The following is a 22,770-nucleotide window of genomic DNA, read 5'->3' as shown; positions in this document are numbered from 1 at the left end:
AAAAAAGCACACAACTTAATATAAAAATGGGAGTATATGGGACTATAGTCAGTGAGTGCCCTGAAGCTACAAAATCTAATCAATGACATGAATGATCTTTATGAAGTACAGAGAAAAACTTGCAAGGTAGCTAGCTATGAGGTTACAAGGCATGAGAGTCACTACTTCAGCAAAACTGAAGGAAACAAACTGCATCATAAAAAAAAAATGTTTTATGTTATTGATTTGAAATGCAACCATTCCATGCAAGATTCTGTTTCTGTTCTCTGAAGAGCTTCAGAAAGCAGTAGAGTTCAATATAGTTCAACTGGCTGGTAGCAGACAGATGTTTATTTTAGGAAACTCAAATCCGAAGTTTAAAAGTCTGTCTAGAATCAAAACCCTCTCAAATGTTGTGCATCTGTGAAAACAGATAACATAAATTGGCCCTATCACTGCCTCTGTTTCACCTTTTGTCCGACAGTCTTTCCGTCTGTCCGTTATTTCCACTCTACTCATTGGCATATGGGTGAACTGCATTGAATTGCAGTGACTTGTGTCCATTTTTATTTTAATTCTACAAGCTTTAAAATTGCACTAATTTTATTCAACCCTCACATGGAGAAACTTTGGGTCAAAGGCCATTAAAACAGGTGTTTTTATCACCTTGAGTTACACTTCTGTTTTTTTGCATTCGCAACACATGCACCCTGGAAGCCCTTTCTCCATTATAACCACAACAAGAAAAACCACCTCCTGAGAATTTGGTCCACCTGAGCTGGAATGACCCTATAGTGACTGGATGTGTATTCCACTATATGGGAATATTTTGCTTCTGACAAATGCGACAACCTGCATTAAAGTACAGATTCTACGTAAGTCTAAGTCTTGCCCCTCCAGCTTGTCCCAGTAGCTATTTATGCAGATGTTTTTTGTAAATCCTACCTAATTTAGGTTCATGACAACTTTATAGACTTTTAATTTTAGCTTGGTTTTGTTTTGCGTTCTTTTCTTTATTAAATGTAACACTAGGGCTACCGTTGCTGGTATCCTAGTGTCAGCACTTGTGTTAATTAAATCTGCACGCCTGCTCTGCGTGTCAGCACCCAATGCTCTGTGTCTGCCTCAGTATTATTCATTGACGACCCACGTATATAACCTCACCCTGTTACAGTAGTCAAAGAGTGGAGCTAATTAGGATCTGTGAAACCAGCCAATAGATATTTTTGACCTCATCTCACCATCCAGTTTCAGAATCCATAACAATAATGTGTCACACAACACTCCTAGTTACTTAAAAAAGGTGTCTTGTTTAACTGGGCACAATTAATAAATAGCAAAGGAGAGATGACTGCTGTGCTATTCCAACTACTCATTTTGCCGATAACTGCAGTTGAACTGTAAAACAAGATTCAGTCTTACTCCTGTATTTTTTTTTATCATTATTTGTCATTAGCTGATTTTGTTTTGTGCATTTAAAAATGTCAAGAACAATGACTAAATTATTCTATGTTTATAAATGATATTGCACTTTTAGAATTCCTGTATTGATATTTTATCTTAAACAGATGTGTTCAGTAAAAACATTATTCAGATTCTACCTCCATTATTACTGACCAGGGGAATAGCAATTTACTGAAATCAAGTTTTGAGGTACAGTATTTTTTTGATTAACAAATATATTGACTAAAGGTAAGAAACCACACTTTTTCTATTGACCTCTTGTAAACCTGTAGTTTTGTCGTGATTTGCCGAACATAATATCCTTGACAGATAATAAGCAAAATGTAAAACAGGTGTTTGAGTTTAGACAATACCACAGTTTTAACAAAACTTATAAATGCGTAGAAAACTGTAAATGTGCTGTGTCTGAACTCGGTATTGGTATAAATAATGGTCTCCTTATGATCCTTTAGAGACATACGTTTTATTACAATCTCAGCTGGACCGAAACAGAAAGGAAGTGTTTCATAGAGAAGGTTTCAACAGCTGAGCTTTAGCATAGGGCATACAGGCTTTTTTTTTTTTACATCAAGGTTCATGGAAACCAGACAACGTTTACATGGTTTATACGTTAACTGACAGCTATTTCCACATTTAGCCTTGTAAATCACTACAGTAGTGTGAGCTTTCTTTTCTTCAAGGAAAGATCCACTTATTTTTGCCGGGTCTATAAATTGCCTGCATTCAAAATGCATTTTGATTCTACACTTTTGTAAGGTTCCATTCTTTATAACTGCAGTCACTGCAGGATCAGACTACCGGGAACCAAACTGTGCTGTTGATGGGGTAGGGATTATTCCTCTAACCTTGATCATTCCAGTGGGAATGTTTTGTCTGTCCAGATCTGAGTCATTTTTTTGCATTAAGTACAAACTGCTGACTGACAGCATTGATAAGGATGAGAGCACTTGACATTAGGCAATGGAAAAACTGTAACATAAGACCGCTTGTTCATGGCTCATAAAATTGTTATTCACTTGGTCAAACAATGGGTGTTGAGATTTCTGTAGATAAAGTATAACAAGCCTACCAAGTTTGATCCAAGACTGAAGGCAAAAGTAAGATTCTGGGACCAATGAGTAAAAGGATGACATTACATCCCCACTCATACACTGTGTTAAAAAATAATGAGGTTAATTAAATGAACAGTTCTTGTACTACTCTGAAATGTAGTTCCGTCATTGTAACATCTTATACAGTCTTATATAGTTTCACTTACTTTTTCTTTAGGTTTAATTATGTATGTTCTACCTGAGATGTAATCTAGATGTAAGAAAAATAGTTACGCTTGTGGAAAATTAAGCTTTGATGTTGCCCAGAGCTTCAGAAATATTATACAGTACACACAGTATTATTGTGTGGTGTTCTGTAAATATGAACCATGTTTCATAGAAAGAAAAATGCTGACACTGTTATATGCAAATCTACTACCAAGGTCACCCTCCCATTACACACCTGATATATTTCCCACATTGTTTAACTTGCAGTGAAAGCACAATGAAAAATGATGTTTAATATTATTTTATTTCAGCATTGAAAAATACAAAAAGGTGTACAAACCAGTTGGAATATACAGTTTAAGTATATTTTAAAATAAACCTGTTCAGAGTCCCAAACAGAAAAGGCCAGTCTCCGCTGCTGTACGCCTGCTTTATTTCTTATGTATTTCTTATCTTGCTGTTGGATTTGTCAGCTCCTGGTTCCCATTAAGGTCTATTAAAAGCAGGGTTTGCGTTTCTAACTTTAAATTGTTATTTACAGCATTGGCTACTGAACATCTTTGATACTCAAATAGACCATACTAAATACAGGGCATTAGTGTCTGGTAATCTTACAAAACAAATGTACATTTGGAAGGTGGAGGAAATGTGTTAGCAATTTCATGTTACCATGTACTTTCAGTCTTTTTAAAAAAAATAAGCAGTTTGGTGTGTTTGTATTGATTTGGTGATGTTTTTTTTGGTCTTAAAAAAGAAAGACCACATATATTGTTGTGTCTCACAGTTTCACAGTATTTTTATGGGTATACTTTATTGTATTAATCATATAGTCAAGTTATTCCAAAACCTGTTATTTAAATTTTCTCTGTAACTATATTGTTTTGATGACTTACTCAAATTTTGTTAACTGCAAAAGTTAAGTTTAAATGTAATTACTTTACACAAATAATAATTTGGTACTTAATGGGTTAATCAAAGTGTATCCTGACATAATTTGTGTTTATTTCATGAGACAGTGAGTCCATCCAGCTTAACAAAGAAGTATGAGATCTTTGCAAAATTAGATTTTCAACCAGGGTACAGACAGAAAAGTAAGTTTGTATTAGAAACTGTGTGAAAGTGGGCGTTTGTCAAGACAAAGTTGCTGAATGTCTAGTTAAATGTAACCTTCCCCCCCCCGCCCTTAGAAACTGCTGCAAGAAAAGAAAAGTGTCTTCGAAATGACAGCTGTTTACAGTCACATTATCAAAAGACCATCAGAAACCATTAGCCTGCAGTGTGGAGCTGTTGTAAGTTGTAATTGGTGGATGATTCATAGGTTGTCAGAAGTCTTTATAATGGGTTGCTGCCTGCAACTTCAAAAGACATTGAGGGGTAGGCAGGTCACAAATATTGAAAGTGGCAAGGTGTTAAGCCTGAGTTGTCCTTATCCTTTCACTTTCTTGATATATAACAACAGTCATCAGACGGCAGTTGCCTTGACAGTTATGCATACTGAAAGACCTAGGAACATTTTTATAAAACATATCGCTTCTTGCGGCTGATTATGATTATATTTGGAGCAATACTGTGAGATGCTTTGCATCTCTGACTATTAATGTATGCATGGTTCCTCACTATGCTCCTTTAACGCAATGTAAAAGCACTGAATTAGTTGCTTGTATTGAGTTGAGAAGCTGAAGCTCGGCTGTGAATATCTGGCCGGCTGGGTGCCTGTTTCCCACAGGCACACTGTAAAATAGAAGAGACGCTTTCACTCTCAATGGCTGTAGTGTCTGCATACCAGAAAGATCAACTAGGGTGTCTTGGCAATAATTAAAGTTACCACACTGAAGCCATTTTCTTGAGTTATAAATGTAAACTATGAGACATTCCCGGGGTCAAGCTATAAATGTCAGCAATGTATTGTGGTTAAAAATGGATCCCTTGGATGTTGCATATATGTGTTTTAGATGGTTCTGAAAGCTCAAATTGGCCAAGTTGATTGTGCCTAGAGACAAATCTTTGTTCTGGTCTTTTGCTGTGTAAAGGGTTTTATATTTTCAAATGAAGACAGAAATGTTATTTTTTTATTGAAATAATTTTGTTTTTTTTACTAAAACAATTGTTCCATATTTATTTCAGTTTGGGTCATCAAAGGCCTGAGAAAATACACAGCAAATAAGTCGCATTATTAACGCATTATTAGTTTATAATGGGGAAAATGTTTTTTAATTTCAGGTGTCATTTAACAGAAATTTAGTAGAAGAAAATAACTAATTTTGTATAATAACTAAAATTGTAATAATAAAGTGTAGTAACAGTTTTTAATGTTCACTCCACTGGGGTCTATTTGAATTATTTAACATGCTAAACACAATAAAATACAGTAAAATTAGGCCCACAGAACACCTGATTCCCTTTTTAAAAATAGGTACACACGAGGACCAATTGTATGAACCTCCCACCACAAAAATATCCCATTTATAAGAATAAATTAGTAAATGTTCCTACTTTTTCACAACTACAGTGCTACCCCCGTTATAACACGACCCATTAGGTTTTATTGTTGTTTACATTACCGTATTTAAACCCATTTTAGTTGAAACTGGGACATACAGTACTTATAAAGCTCTTGTGCTTGCACTGTATTTTTTTTTTTCTAAAAGTAAAAACAAACTGTCTGTTAATGTTACAAAACAAGTATGAAATAATACAAGTGTGTATAAACGTCCTTGGATTCTGTGTTATTTATTTACAGTTTACAACATTTATTATAAAAAATATACAATTTAAATGAGTGGTGTAACTGGTGGAATAGCAGTTTCTATATTGTAACAACCCGGGATTTATACTGTTGCAGGGTGTTTGTTTGTGTGTGTGTGTGTGTGTGTGTTTGTGTGTGTGTTTGTTTGTGTGTGTGTGTGTAAGTGTAAGCAAGCAGGGAAACGGTAAGCTTGCCTCAGCTGGGATTGATTGACGTCTGGGTAGGCGGTGACATGAAAGCCCACATCAACGGGGACAGAGCTGAAAGCTAAGTCAGACAAGCTGCTCTGTGAATGTGCAAGACTGTTTGTTGTTTTTGGTGTGGCCCAGGCTGAAAGAGGCCAGGAATAATCGTCCCAATAAACCGTGGATTTGAGTACCTCCTTCATTTTCCACGGTACACTACAATATTAATTTGGCCATTGTAAATCATTTCGAGAGCAAAAATGCCAATATTCTTTATAAGGCGAGACATAACTAACACAGTCTCCAATTATGGACCCCGACAAACACGTTATAACGGGGTAGCATTGTGTATGTTACTTGGCTGTGTTGGCTTGAGAGTTATTTTTTGTATGCAATATATGAGTGCAAGTTAAAGTGCATTAAAGGCAGAGTGCTATATTGTCCAGAAGGAAAGAGTTGAGTTTTACAGGTGTTGTCTGAAGTGTGTCTTGAGGAGGCGCCGGAAGGTGGTCTGGGACAGGCGGAGCAGAGAGGTCGGGTGGAGGTGTAGAGTGAGATGAGGGTCTGGGGCTAGCTGGGTGCAGTCTGGTCAAGGCATTGGTAGCCTAGTACAAGAGTCTTGAACTGGATGCAAGCGATGATCGGGAGCCAGTGAAGTGAGCGCAGCAGTGGAGTAGCATGGGAGAGAGAACACCAGGCAAGCAGCGGAGTTCTGGGTGAGCTGGAGCGGACGGGTGACGGACTCAGGGAGGTCGGCCAGGAGGGAGTTGCAGTAGTCTAGTTGGGAGAGTACTAGGGCCTGGCTGAGGAGTTGCGTGGAGTAGTTGGTGAGGAAGGGTCGGATTCTTCTTATGTTGCTCAGGAAGAATCGGAAGGTGCATGCTAGAGTGGAGATGTGCTGGGAGTAGGAGAGGCAGGGGTCCAGGGTTGCTCCAAGGTTCTTGGCTGAGGAGGAGGGACAGAGTGTGGTAGATTCCAGAGGAATGGAGATAGAAAGATCAGAGGAGTGGGAAGAAAAGGAGGTCAGATATAGATAGATGTTGAGTTTGAGGTGGTGCGAGTGCATCCAGGAGGAGATAGCAGACAGACAGGTAGAGATACGGGAGGGGATGGTGGGGTCAGAGTGGGGGAAGGAGAGGAAGATATGCATCATCAGCATAGAAATGGTATGAGAAACTATAGGATGTGATGAGGGGGCCCAGGGAGCGGGTGTAGAGAGAGAACAGGAGAAGACCCAAGACTGATCTTTGGGGGACTCCTATTGAGAGAGAGGGTGAGGTGTGGAGATTGAGCCGCGCCAGGGAGACAGGATGGTAGTTCTGAAGTGAGGTTGGGTCGAGGGTTTTTGAGGAGGGGGTGATAGAGACTTGTTTGAAGGCAGAGGGAAAGAGGCCAGAGAGGAGAGAGGTGTTGAGAAGGGAGATGAAGGGGAGTGGAGCAGGAGCAGAGGAGATGGAGGAGGAGGAGGGGAGGGAGGAGAAGGTAGAGAATAGTTTCCGGCGGTTGTTACTGCATTTTCAATTTACTTTATTTTCAATTCATCCACCAATGACGAAACTCCATTCCCAGGCACTACCACACAGTTGCCCATAGAACATTCAGAGAGAGTGTCTATCTTTAAAAAAAAAAAAAAAAAAAAATGGAAAGAAAGCAAAACTTTGAAAAGGTAAATAAATACGCGTTTTAAACAGAACTTTTTTTTTTTAAACTCTGATTTCTTTTAAAGGAAGAACACAATTTCCAATAAGCAAATGCAATAAATAAATTAAACGTTTCCACATAAAAACCTGTACAAATACTATAAAACTGTTTAACTGAATTCAGTGACTTGTGAGAATGACAAATATGATAGCAATCTGCTTACAAAAAAAACTAGTTTTACCCTGTGAATTACCTTCACTACAACTAACAATGAAAAACATGTTTTTGAGGAAATGTTAAGCAGTAAAACAGATCCAAAAATAATTTCAAAGCTACTTTGAAAAAAAAAAAAGTACATAAAGTACTTTAAAAATGAATCTGAATATAAACTCCATGTCAAACACAGCCTTCTGCTTTCTGTCAGGCATCTAAAGGAGGGTTATCTGGTTTTAGATTCTTGGTGACCCATTGTGGTGTCTGCCTGTCATCTTGCTTTTTGCAATCAGAGCTAGAAACCCCTGTTTGCACTGAACCTCAGACGAGTCTGTTGTAACAATATTCAGATAATGTGTTTATAAAAAAGCATTATAGGAACTTTACCTTGGGATAGCAGAAGCTTACCTTTGTCAGGCTCAGTGCTGGTTGAGTGTTGTACATCCTGTATGCAGGCACAATATACTGTAAGTAATATTCCGTCTGTGAAATAAATACCCATCTCTAGTGTTTTCAGCTGACTGAACAGTGAATAATTCTTTGCTTCCAGTTTACTTTAGACAATCAACTAAATGATGTTCATTTACATTGGACAGTTGTTAGTAATAACCGATAAATTGGGCCAGTTACAGTATAATAATAATTATGGGACTTTAATAAAATTTGCATCAAATCATAAGATTTACACACTGGAATTTATTGAAGCATTTTACAGCGGCAGGCGAATTATCCTGGATTGCTTTGACCACCGATCCGTGGTTGTCCTGGTGTTTCCCCTAAAAAATGTAGGGAGATTCCCGGTTCAGTAAAATTCTCTAACAAAATCCTTGGATGGCTTATCTCAGCAAGATATAAGTTGATCAAAAGAATGCCTTATTACTAATTTACATTCCTACAAACATAGTTCATTAGAATTAGTTTGAGAATTGACCCTTGGTCCCATACCAAATATGCCTTTTCCCCTTTACTGCGTAAGATATGTTGTTTCAGTTGTAGATGTAATTTGTACTCCTGGACAACCTCATGTAGACAATGGAGGTTTTTCACGTGAAGTCATCACAGCATGGCGGGGCCACACTTGCGGTCAGAAAGCATTGGCGGGCAATGACAATTTAACTAAGAGCAGTCGTTACACTTTGGATTTTACAATGCCAGATGTGTGTTGTGCTGTTGGGTGCACCAACAGAAGAGAGGAACAACTTTGCCCTCCTATCTGCTGAGCCAGACAGGAGGGCAAAGTGGATTTCAGCCATTAACATGGCAGTAAAAACACAGTCGAAGCAGACAAACTGGACTCCAACTCAGTACACACGTTTAGCTGTCACTCACTGAAGTTAATTTTACAGGAACAAAAAATCTTCAGATTCCAGTTACTGACACTTTGTAGAACAAAATTAGTATTATTTTTTTAATCCCCATACAAAGTTATGATACTCTAGTCTATACCAAAAATGTCATATACAGTCAACCTCAGTTAACTCATCTGGTAGATAACTCCCAGATTTTCACAATGAGTGAGAAGCAAAAAATGAGTTCTCGTTCAATTGGCTTTAAAACCTCAGGTTATTTGGGATAACAAGCTTGTCAGCAGAACTTTCAAAGCACATGTTTTTGCATGCGAAACAATTGGCAATGCTTGATTTCTGTGTGAAACTAGTGTGCTCTGTGGTTGCAAGTACATTACATTTTTGTGCAGAAGATACCGTATTTGCATTAGCCGTCATGGTTGTTTTGACCACCAGTATAGCGGCGTAGCCTACTGGAGTCACATGACTGCAACACCTCAATTGACTGCGCCATTTAAATGTCCCGAGCTAGGTAATGACCTCTGCAGAGAAGTAATAGCATTTCTAAACCAAACAAATGTTTTAGTGTGCAAATCATTTTTTTATGTGTTTTTACATTACATTTTGGATTGCTAAGGCAGCCAGAATTTCTGTTGATGTTTTAAGTGAGTTTCAAGATTCTAAATGAATGTTAGCTTTGTCAGGCATCTACCACAGGGATAAAGACTGCTCTTCTCGGAATCGGATTTGCTGTGCAAGTCATAAGGTTTACAATCTTTAGCATGGGAAGCATTACTCTGATCACGATCAGCAACCACACAATAGAGCCTGCAATAGAAAAATATTGTCCCCCTTTTTTATTTATTCATTTATTTAATTTACTTAAATACATTTTAAAACTTGGATTCAGATTGTTCATTGATTTGTCGTGTACCCATCCAATGAAAAATGTAAATATTCCTGATAAGTTAAATAAAAAAACAAGAACAACATTCATATTACGAGTTGCATGCAATTTCGATCAGTAAATATCATCTTCCCAGTATGCATTTGTGGTTAAGTTGATTACATAAAAAACATTGTGTGAACACACTGTGAACTCTCTGTCAGTAGTGTCAGGATAAAGTGATTGGTGTGGCTGCTGTTTATGCAAAACATAGGCCTCATGTTTTTCTAGCTTTTGCCTGGATGACTGTGGAGCCTTTTGACCTTGGCCCCTGTTACAAAGAACATAAAATTAGTAATTAAAGAATGTTGTTTCAAATGTAGTCCAGTGTATGATCTGATGTCAAGTACATAAACCACATCCAGAATAGTCCCATCCCCTCAAAATTTGAATACCAAAGAAACTCGTGCAAGTCGTGCTCATGTGCTGCCTTTTTGACTCCTAGGATATTATCTCCTTCTCATTTCCCCACTGTCAAATTCAGGAATTTGCAATATTATTCATCATATTTTTAAAACATAACTTGAAATCATACTTATCTATATATATATATATATATATATATATATATATATATATATATATATATATATATATGTATATATATATATATATATATATATGTATGTGTGTGTGTGTGTGTGTATATGTACACACACAGTACTGACACAAATTATGGAAGCAACAAATGATTTACAGAACAACTAGAGGTGGGATTTTACTACCCATTTTTACTCACTGAAACCTCTTACTTACTAAATATCTTGGTATCCCTTTAAAAATATACAAAATATTTGAATAAGCAAGACTAATCATAAGTAGAATGGTAACCCAACATATTCTCCTTTTTCTAGGAAAGCAGTGCAGCTAAGAGCTTGCTGCCAGATAACCTCACTCAGACTATTTGCTCACTAAATATCGTGGTATCCCTGAATAGATAACTGTCTCCTCTTTAAAACTATTCTAACGATTTTCAGAGCAATCTTTCTCACAAGTTCAGTTCAGTTTAGTACCAATGCTGAATGACTGGGTGCTGCATTTGTTCTCTATTTTACCCCAACAATGAGTGGAGAGTGCCAAGACTGGTACAATATTCAATGTGTAGTAAACAATATTGTTTATCCAGAAACATATTGTTGACAGTAAAATTACCAGCAAGAGAAATTGCCATACCCAGTAATTCCGCATTGGCTGTATTTGGATCATATTTGGGGTAGCACTGCAATTCATTAAAATTTTGCACATTTTTAAAGAGGAGACGGTTATCTATTCAGGTCGTAGTTTGAGTGAGGTTATCTGGCAACAACCTCCCCATTCCCAGTTTTACAACTTTCCTTTCAACAGGAAAACATGTTGGGGTACCACTGTACTTGTGAGATGAATTGCTCCTTAAAATCTTGTGCATGAATAGGTAGTTGTATATTCAAAGATTCCAAGGTATTTAGTTAGTAAAGGGTCTAGGTGAGAAAATAATGGGCAATAAAATCCACACCCCTAGTCTTGCTGTAAATCATTCATGTTTTCAATAGTTTGTCTATATTGAATAGATTTTCTTATTTATTTATTGTGTTTTATGTAAGGTGACCAGATTTGCAAGTCCTTAAACTGGGACAGTATGGAAATATTGTGAGGAACTTCCAATGTCAAATCTACGGGGAAGGGTTAGGGTTTTTATTTTCACTTTGGCAGTGTTTAATCTAATATCATATTGAAAGTGAATGCAGAGACTCATGGTGATATTCAGAGTGGAATCTTTTACTTGCAAAAACTTTTTTGTGAATAAATAATCTTATTGTCTTTGTAATGTCATTTCTACTAACAGGTATAGTTATTACATTACACAGTAGCAATTCAAAAATATCAAATTCCGAGATTCTATTTTATTGCCGATTACTGCTGCTAATCTAGTCCCTTTTCTGCCTAATAAACTGCATCTTCTCTCTTTGATTTCCACTTTACACCTTTCTCTCTCTCTCTCTCTCTCTCTCTCTCTCTCTCTCTCTCTCTCTCTCTCTCTCTCTCTCTCTCTCTCTCTCTATCCTCCAGTGTCCAATCTGAAAACAAGGCCCTTCCTGTATAAAACATTACATATCTCACTATTTCTATTTATTAAATGGTTACTTCATGAAATCTAGTTTTCTGAAAATATTGAATTTCTTACCATTTAATATTTTTTCTACTGCAGTTTCTGCTTGGATTCTTAGTGTGCTGTGATTAATAGATAGTATGATTTTTTTTTTTTCCCAGCCACTTTCTACTATTAAACTATGAAATGTGTTAAATATCTTTTGACTGTGTGCAATAAATGAAGCCCACTAATCAGCTTTTCTGAGTTTTGTTTAGAAGCTGCCCTGATTGCAGAAACAGGAATTTCCTTCTGAAGTAGTTATTAAGTATGGTAAACAGTAATCACATAGGCAAACTTTTAATTTTCTCAGAATAGTTGTATTTCCAAATTCCCCCTTTAACATGCTGTAAGCTGACAGGCATCACCTAAAACAACAAGGAACCTGTTAAAAACGTGTTAATTGCATGATAACATTTCCTGCCTGTTCACTTTCTCATTATAATTGATTGGTACTGAAGAATTGCATAGACAGGAAGGCAGGAAATGTCATCATACAATCAACACGTTTTTAACAGGTTCCTTTCTATTTTAAGTGATACTTGTCGGCTTAAAACGTGTTAAAAAGGGAATTTGGAAATAAAACTATTTGGAGAAACTTATGTTTTTATCAATGTGTTGTTTTTCTTCTATTAAACTAAAAGCTGTGATAAAGTAAAATACTTATAAACTACCTTATAGAGCTATCACACCTACGCAACAGATAGCATTCATTGTAAATATAAGTACTCCATTGTCTATTTTATTAAACTTTGCATGATAAAATATACATTTAAGAGAAATAAAAATAAGGGGCCGCCAAATTAAAAAGAGATGCCTCTGCGGCAGCTTATTTACATATTATTTAAAGAAAGGTAAAATGAAACGAGGACGTGGTTCTTTTTTTTTTATTGTTTTAAACTATTTGTATCCAATACAGTACTCAACTATCAATGTAAATGTTTTTGTTTTAAAGAAATTAAATTTGCACCAGGAGACCTGAAAAAATAGTATTTCATTATTGCTAAAAACAACATGACATGTATACTTAAAGAAATAAAACATTTTCTCACACTTAATATTTTTACAATTTGAATTTCACAAATGTAGAGAGTAATAGATAAAATAATAGAGGGTACCTGTGGTGAACTGAAAGTGAATATAGACTTATTTCAAAAGAAAATATGTTTCCAAATACTTTTGTCACATTGTACAGCCCCTCCTATCGTTGTGATGGGCTACTTTGATGCACAAAGTGTTCAAACCACGACAAGCTTCAATGCACTTCGTTGTAAACATGTCAAAGTAATGTGACATGACAGCATTGATTTCTGCAATTGTCGCCTATAGCTTCACACGAAGCAATGTCGTTTGCATGCAGATATACAAATATCGTGGATGAAAAGATTAATTCCAATACAATACAATGGTACCTGTATGAGCCATTAATGTTAGACTACAGTAGACTAACCTCTTCAGGCAGCTAGAGTGATGATTCAGGCGAGGATAGCCGCCAGTTTGTTTTAGCAACAGTCAGTGGATAAACCCGCCCGCAGTTCTCTTTGATTGGTTGCAAATATGAACGTTGACTGTTCAGTAATTCTCCAGAGTTGCACGGTGCTGTACAGCTGCTTTTTAATGCTGCTGGTCGTTCAACCTTCTTTAGTCACATTAAGTGTCATTGTACTGTAACAAGTTAGATATGGTAGAAACACAGAAGCCTGCATGAAAATACAATATTCTGTAATCTCTGTTACCACTGTGACGATGCTCTGGGGAAAAAAACAGGACAAAATGAGCGTCCCAAGAAAGGTTCTGGGGACACCGGGACCTGTGCTTCAAAAGTGTGACTGTCCCGTCCAAAACAGGATGTCTGGTTACCTTATTTTTATGTGTTGATTCTCACAACCTTACCATATTCTATTTGTAAAACTGGTACTTAAGAAAATAACTGTAAAATAAACCAAGACCACTGCAATAACCAATCCCTACATTAGAGATTTACTTCCTCTTCAAAGTACTGGCTGCTGTAGAATATGTGCCACATCCCAAATGTTATTTAAAGTCCACTGATGCTGTTACACTTTCATTAAATTATTTAAAACAGATGTAGTCCAACTAATGCTGACATTATATTTAATTAACAGTTGTGTATTGAAAATGAAACCTAAATGTGTAAATAAATCTAAATCAGAGTGGCAGATGTTGGGGATACCAGATACACCAATGTCATTACTGTTTAACCTATTTAAAAGTGCATTTTCAACCCAGTATAAATAAACTCCCTGGCTACAAAAAGTAGGCACATATGAAATCCATAAAGTAAATGTTGGTTGCCTTGGTTACCTGTGAGATTCAGGTTGTCACACATGAAAATAATGGTCATCATTACTTTCTTTTTGAAAAACAGAATGAATAAAAATGAAATAATGGATTGCCTTTTGGTTTTTATACTCACCTCTGGCTCAAGGTGAAAAGTGTACTAACACTGTTGTAGTTGTAGTCACTGAAATAATAAGCAGTACCTGATGTCTCACACACAAGTACTAGTTGGGATAAAATGCATATTTCTCACAGTGATGTTTTGCAGAATGAATGCATTTTGTTTACTTTGTTTTGGATAATACAATGAAAAGTGCAGCATATACTGTGTACAGATGGGACTGCATTTGCTCAGTACACAAAATGAATGTGTAGTAAGAATTCCGTGGGCTGGCTTATAGATTATTGATAGTATGATGCATTTGTAGTGACACTAAAAAGCACTTATCGGGCATTAAGAGAAGTTTCTTTGATGTCATGAGTGATGGAATAGCTCTGTCTGCTCAGTTCTTGCTTATCAGATCCTTAGCCCTCTCTTGAGTGCTTCATACTGTCCTGCTTCTAGCAACATAGAGACAAGCTCAAAATAACAATTTCATGTTTTGCTTCTGTATATCAAAGAATACAAATGGCTTATTCCGTCTGGAAGGGCAATTATATGTCCACCTGATGGAAAGTAATTTATGAACGAAATAAAAGCCTGTAGTGATGAATTATCTTTTTTATTATTTTTTTCGCCATTTAGCAGAATGGAATAGACATTGGAATAGCAAATAACGGAAGTCTGATTTCCTTTTATTACTAGTAGTTTGATTTGTTCTAAAAAAAAATTTGAATTGGATATATTTTTTTTTTTTTTACAAATTACCAGCGAAGTAAACACATTCATTTCCTTGCAGCAAACTAACCAAGTCCTCATGTAGCATTAGTGGGGGAATCAGACGTGTGCCAAGCTGAAACAAACTACAGTGCTACCGCGTTATAACGCCACCTGTTATAGTGCGAAATCAGTTATAACATGATAAAGTTGTGACTCCCATTTCCCCCATAATGCAATTTGACTCACAAACTTTGGGTGAACATTCCAAGTTATCCTGGTGATGTTATCGTGAATTATGCTAGGATAAATTGTAATAAAAACAACAAAAAAGAAAAGAAAACGAAAGAGAAGACGACCAACAACAATACTTTTGGGATATGCCTGCAACAGGTCAGGTATTTACTGAGCATTTTATGTCAGCACTCCCGATAGGCCCCTCCGGGGAGTGACATCCTCTGTCCCGCCTACCAACGGAATAGTAGTCGCTCCGCGGAGATCACGTTTCTCTTTTGCATCAAACCCGCAAATGAGAGTGATGTGACCTCGCAAGGTTTGTTGGTCGTCTTCTCTTTCAGGGAACCGGGGTTACATCTGTAACCTGTCGTTCTCTTTCAATTCAAAGACGACCAACAACAATACTTTTGGGAAAGTATATCAAAGCCATCGAGGGGGAGCGTGAGCAGACAGCAGATGAGGGACGTCTCGCTACCACCAAAGCTTTACGACCTGCTTCCCATAGGACCCTCTACTACAGGACCGTCCTGAACCCGCAACTCGCTGCAACACCGTCTTCTTATCCCCGACCCGACCCGCTTTAATTAGACCTGCAACCCTGACCCGAACCCGCAAGTGTTTGTCCTTTACCTACTGCCTGCATCACGACTCTCTCACGCAAAGATATCTCTACCATTCTCCACAGATTGAGTTTACACAATAGGCTGTACAGCGTGGTAGATTTCTCTAGTGGCCTGGGTATATTTTAACATTGTGACATATTACTATCTCTATCGCTGCTTACTATACTATAAAATACCTGTCTCTTCCTTTCGTGCCACCAGATGAAAGGGAGCTACACCTGTGCTTTCACAGAGATGATGTACCAGTTTTGTGGCTGTCGTTAACAAAAACATAATGACAGGTTTTACAAGCAACGAATCCAGTCACATGTTCATTATTTTCATTTGCTATGATTCCAAAATAATTCCACACTTCTGATTTACCTCTCGGACTATTATCCACCTCATGATATAAACACTGAGCTATCTTTTGTTTCACCTCGTTCACACACATTTTTAATATCACCAAGCAGACGTGATAAAAAAGTCAGCTGACTCCTCCCTAATCGCCTCCTGCTTTAGCAATGGAAATACTGGTATATTTACCTTCTACTATGTTATTTGGTAAAGGGTTACAGACGAGTACGCTGAAAGGACAGAAAACATTTTTGGTGATTCAAATTCAGACCCGAACCGCAAACTGGGAAAAAGTCCACATTCCGACCCGAACCCAACCCGCTTTTGCCGACTCTAAATCAGACCCAGTGGAGGAAGCACACGTTGTTTTTTTTTTCTTAAACTGCAAGGCAGTGAAAAAACTGACACACACACACTTACACACAGCAAACGCTGAAGGGTAGGGTTTTTATTATTTTTTTTAGGTTGCGTAGACCGAGTGGGCAGGCTGAATCAGCCCAGTGGCGTCGACTCAACAACGGTTGCGTCAAAAAGCAGAGGAAAAAACACAGACAGCAGATGCTGTAGGGTCAGAAAAAGCAGACTACAGTCGCCAAGCGATGTAGGCTGTTGAAAGAAATATATATTTTTTTTTTAAATGGCTCACAATTCCGCAGCGTTTCAAGCTCAGTCTTCAGAAACTGAGTTTCAGATTCCGGGGAAGTGGTAAGCCGACGTCCAGCAATAAATTACAGGGGAACGAACAGAAAACTCGAAGTGAGAGCTTTTTTATAAAGACTCACGCAACTGGAGAGCTTAGTTTGTACCTACCTTACCTACCTGATTGTGAGAAGCAAAAGAGAACGCGATCTCCACAGACTACTTATTCCCTGGGTAGGCGGGACCGAGGACGTCACTCCTCGGAGAGGCCTTTCGGCAGCTCTGACATAAAATGCTCAGTAAATACCTGACCTGTGGCAGGCATATCCCAAAAGTATTGTTGTTGGTCATCTTCGAATTGAAAGGGAACCTACAACACTGTGATTTTGTTTTATTATTATTTTTACATTACCGTATTTAAACACATTTAAATTGAAACTGGGAAATACAGTACTTATAGTTTTTATTATACTGTATATATTGTAATGACCCGGGATTTATACTGTTGCAGGACTGGTCTACGGACCCTGTTGTTTGTGTGTGTGTGTGTGTGTGTGTGTGTTTGTTAGCAGGGAAGCAGTAAGCTTTCTTCAGCCAGGATTGGTGGGTGATGTCCGGGGAGGCGGGGACATGAAAGCATATAGGGGGTTGCCAACATCGCCGCGGGAAGAGCCAAGTGAGTTAAGCTGCTGTGTGATACCAGGCTAACAGGGCCGGGAACATTTGTCCAAATAAACAGTGGATTCGAGTACCTGCAAATTGTGTGTGTCTCCTTCCTTCATTTCCCACCATACGCTACAATATTAATTTGGCTTGTGGTCATTGTTAATCATTTCAGGAACAAAAACACCAATATTCATTATAAGGTGAAACACAAATAATGCGGCCTCTTAATTATGGACCCCGACAACCGCATTATAACGGGGTAGTACTGTAATAACTTTTACAGTTCCAGTCTAATAACGACACTACTATCCTCACAGCAGTTCTTAAAAGTGATCAAATTACAAAATAAACAATAACAAAGGGTTAGCAAATCTTATTCATGCATTGTTTGTGATTTTTCAATAATTTCTAAAACATTCTTAATTGCTGATAGAGCTCTGCAACATCATTTATCTTGTAACCTGAGATATCAAGGGCCCAACATGCCAGGAACTTGCAGTACAGCAGTCTGAGCATGGAAATTGCTATAATGAGTACAGGCAAAAAAAAACATTTGTAAGTATTTTACTTGTTATTGCAGTATAATATGTTTTACACTTGGAATTACATCGTAAGAAGATCAAGTAAGGTTGAGTAACCAGAATTTTCAGTTTTGTGATTTAAACCTATTTTTCAGAAGGCCATGTTAACTCCTTGGCAAAGGATGGAAGGTTATTTTTAAAAGCTTTCCACAATTTGCTGAGTGATACATTGAGTAATGAAGTCTCTTTTTAGTTAGATTACATCTGCCGCAACCACCACTGCTGGTGAGTATTAATAATGCAGGTAATCCCATTAGGTCTGGGCATTTGCTGTCTTGCAATTTACACAGATCATCAAACAGTCAGAATGTATGGTGTGTGAGATGGTGGCCAAAAGTGAATAGATGATAATTGTTTTATCCAGAGCTGGCAAACTCAAGCCGTTATTTATAATTTTTTTAAAAAAAAAACGAAAAAAAAAAGCTCTGTGACTAGATATAGCTATTGCTGTCAGCATTGCAATATGTACATTGATGTGCAGTACTTAATAGATAGAAAAATACCAAAATAATGAATGTTTATAAATGATCCTTTTAAAGATTGCCAGTGATTAACACATTGGGAAGCATTCCACTTTCTCAAAATTAATATATTATTGAATTAGGTACAGTGCTTGCCCTTGAAACTATCCTGCTATTTTTCTTTTTTATTCATTGTTTGTTATTATCTGATCTTCATCCCTGACCTTATACGGTGATTTAAATACCCCTACATTTTTATTTTTGTGCTCTTTGGTTGCAGTATGTTTGTAAAAGCTAATTTTACAAGTTGTTCTTCAAGTATGTAGCTATTTTGAAGCAGTCGGTGGTGCAAGTATTAATTTGATTTTCATGGAACTATTAGAAAGAGATGTGACAGTGAAGAAATAAAAGGAAATGAGCTGCGGAAGCTAAAAGACATATTTTTGATTGTATCCTTTTATTGTTTGAGGAGCAATTGATGCATAAATTACAGTACATTTTGATAGTCTTATTAACGCAGTGTCCTACCTCTGTGTTCTGTTTTGAAAATGTGGTTGTGGTTTGTTGGCCAGGTTTTTGGCTTAAATGCAAAGAATAATGCAAGTCTTGTGATAACTAATTGAATCTAGCAGCTGGCCCTGCTCTGAGCAAAGTTTTTGGAGGGTTTGAAGCTTTTTATTTTAAAGTTTCAGCATTGTGAATGCTGAACACGAAGGCTGCTGGTGATGACTTTGCAATTTAAGTGAACCATTTTTCCTTGTCCTCCTCATCTTTCTTTTCCTCCTGATTTGATCTCAGAGATGTGCTGCAAAATCACTTCCACTTTTATTTTTGATTATCATTGATTACACCTGGTAGCAACTATATACAACAGTGGATGTGCTCTGCTTGTGTATGTGTTCTTGAGAATGTCAGATCTTAAGTCATAATGACCTACTGACTTTGGGCTTGTAGTTATAATGAAGGCTGTCTTAAGAGCGGTCTGTCTGAATTTTAATAAAACATTATAGGCACGCTTGTCACAAAGGTATTGAAATTACTCTGATTTATTGGCAAGTGTCTGTATATATCATACTTTCATGTTTTTACTTGTTATCTTAAGATCTGATTATAGAATGATAATATCTATATACATTTTTATTAGTTTTTTTTCTTCAATGAACAGATAACAACACATAAAATCTAATCAATTTAATGATTGAATTTAATAAAATAAATTCTTCTGTTAATTACAAATCTTTAACTTTGTTTTCTGAGGTAAATCAAACAGATTTTTACGGTCATTAACAGATAGGTTAGTGTCACTTGTTAGCCAAAACCCATTGGAAATGTCATGTGACTTGGTTGAGACCCCCAGCAGACTGGTAGCCTGTGGCAACCTAAACAAAAGATGAGCTACATACTGTTTGTTTTGACATAGTGATATGTCTGTCTCTTGTGTATTTTATGAATTCCTTTTACTTTTCTATGTATAAATCAGACTTGGTTAACAGTAATCCAGATTACTTTGTTTCTATTAGACATATCTGGATTAGGTTATGGACATTATTTTGCAGGTCTGGGAACATCAGTTGTACATGCTGGAGTGCTTTACAGATTCAATCCATGTCAAGCAAACACCCTTCACTCTACCTGCTCAGATGTTGCTGTTCTCTATCTGTTGAAATCATCCCGAAATCTCTCCCATGATGCTGAAATTTGAAAACATGAACAAAACTCGCAAGACAAAGATGTTGAACATTTTTGTAATTGTAATTGAGCTTTCCAAATTACCCAGTACAGTTCCATTGGAACAGAAATGTTTGGATAAAGACTGTTGGTTTAGCTACAGATCATCCAAGTATGGCTGTATGTAAGCTGCTGTTGATTGCTGTTGTAGTGGTTCATACTGTTTAAAGTAGCTTTGGCTTTCACTCTTTCTTTATGTAGGTCTTCCTTGTGTTTTTTTTCTTTTTATTAGTGCCAGTATAGCATGTGTTAAAACAAAAACTATAATGCAAATGATTTACACAAAAGAACAAGTGAGACACTTATATACTGTGTATTGTCATAGATGAGAGCATTGTGGACTAAAAGACAGCCACGGTAATAAATTGCCTACCAATGTCTGTTGCACAATGGACATAAGGTAAGAATAATTAGCATAGTGTATTAGTTTCAAAGCTGTCATGATGTCCATCCGATGTGAATGAAGTACATTATGAAACCTAACACAGAACTTCAGTTTTGGCATATTGCAGGCACTTTCAACAGGGAACCATTTTTAATTGATTGAGTGTTTTAATGGTTTATCTGATTTAATGTGATATGCTTGTTCTTGCTGCTGGACCTGGCTTTATCACTAGAACCGCTGCGGTTATACTCGTACCTAAAACCACCGCCAGCAGTCATTATGACGGTTACATTTTAAACAACATATTAAAATGAAAGACAAACTATCAGCTACAACTCCAAAGTTTTATTCAAGGGCATCATGTCAAACATCTGCACAGCCAAAACACCGTATTTAAATGAACAATTAAACATAAAAGGGTTTATTTTCTAACTTACCACATATAAACCACTACTTCAAAAAATTAAAAACTATAATAAAATAAACATTTCAAAATAAACTTGTGTGTAAACAGGTATATGTACATACAAAATTGTAAAAACTAAATTATTTTTTAATTTAAAACTAAAGTAACATATTTTCTCTTGCATGTGTGACTCGGTGCAGCACTGAATCCAGGTTGAGCTGCAGCAGCTTGCTGCTTTGCAGTTTTCTGTGGCTAACTTCAAGATTAAATCTCTCCTACTGATATTTTCCCTGAGGCATTCCTTGAACAAAACGAAGGATTTGATGACTGACAGGTCCAGTAGAGATAACAACAGGCTTGTATATACAAAAAAATGGGCAGGATTATAACTTCCTTATCATGATCCTGCCTTTCAAATGCCGTCAGGGTATTTAATACATGTATTTAGGAAAAGTCATGAATGGACAACCACATAACTTTCAGACACGCAGAGTAATTTAAATTTGAAAACCTCAAACATTTTCAGCTCATTTGTATGGAAAGTTTTTGCTTGCAAATGATTTACCATTGCTACATATGACCCCTTATTGAATATGGAATTGATTTAATGATGCCGTTCAAATGTGATCTAGCTCTGAAGGACATTGGCTAGAACACCAGGGTTTGGGTGATCCCACAAAGTAAAAATGGTATCAGCATCGCATTGGTAAACTCACGCAGGCTAGCTCAGCAACAACAAGTACAATCTTGAAAGTTATTACTGGTCTCTGTTTTTAATGCTTTAATTTAAAAAGGCTATGCTTTGGAAGTTGAAGTTACAGTAGGCTTTCTCCTTACATTTCATTGTCCAGGTTTTCCACAAGGAAATGTACATGGTTTTGTGTTTTAAATCTTGTTTAATTCTTCTCTTCCAGTTGTCCTGATTACGTATCGGAAACCGTTCACAAGCTAACTGAAGAGTAACTAAGAGTCCTGCCAATACAAAACATTTCAGATGGTTTAAGATTTTTCATATGAGGCATTCTCATTTGGCAGTAACTGCTACAAATGACCAACTTTCTTTATAAATAGCAGCAAACTAAAAGTGTATGATGAGTCACTTTCAAAAGGGAACTCGAACATATGCTTGCTTTTTAATTGCAGGATCCCATATGTCAGTTCTTAAGACATTCCTAATGGATTGGCTTTCAGCTTCATTAAGCAACAAGGGCTTGAAGTGGGCAAACAACAAACTACACAAGCAGTTCAGAATACACACAAAATATATTTTTTTAAAAGTCCAAATTTCTTGAGTGGAAACCTTAAAGAATATGCTACGCAGTAGATTGGTCATGATGCCAGAAACTCTATACAATGTTGTTTTACTTCTCTGTTTCATATGTGCTCCCGGAGCCAACAGAAATCGCGTGCATAAGCCACCCAGAGAGAGAGAGAGAGAGTATGTTTTTCTATGCAAAATGAATTATACATTTTGAAGATGGCAACATGCATCACTGTTTGAATTTGTTTTGAACACTAGGGATTTTTAAGTATGTTTCATAGTCCCTGATCTTGTTCCCCAGATTATTCCCCATTCATCTTTTGTTTAAAAATTCTACATATCCGGAATGGCACTTTTTAGACAAAACATTTTCAAGGATGACTGGGAGACTTTGTTTTCTACACTAGTTTTGGATAACCCAAAACCTAAAAATGTCATGTTGGAGAAAACACTGTGTCCTATATAGATTATATTATTTGGTCTCT

At 36.8% G+C, this 22,770-nt stretch overlaps 1 protein-coding gene across 2 annotated transcripts in view; it reads left to right on the top strand.

Moving 5' to 3' along the window:
• Window positions 1–22,770, top strand: part of LOC117419323 (COMM domain-containing protein 10-like) — a 53,016-nt gene that overhangs the window by 8,587 nt on the left and 21,659 nt on the right. The gene's annotated exons all lie outside the window — the stretch shown is intronic.

This window comes from Acipenser ruthenus, chromosome 2 (assembly GCF_902713425.1).
Source record: "Acipenser ruthenus chromosome 2, fAciRut3.2 maternal haplotype, whole genome shotgun sequence".
NCBI classification, from domain to species: domain Eukaryota; kingdom Metazoa; phylum Chordata; class Actinopteri; order Acipenseriformes; family Acipenseridae; genus Acipenser; species Acipenser ruthenus.
The sequence above is the reverse complement of the archived record's forward strand: the minus strand, read 5'-3'. Positions and strand labels throughout refer to the sequence as shown.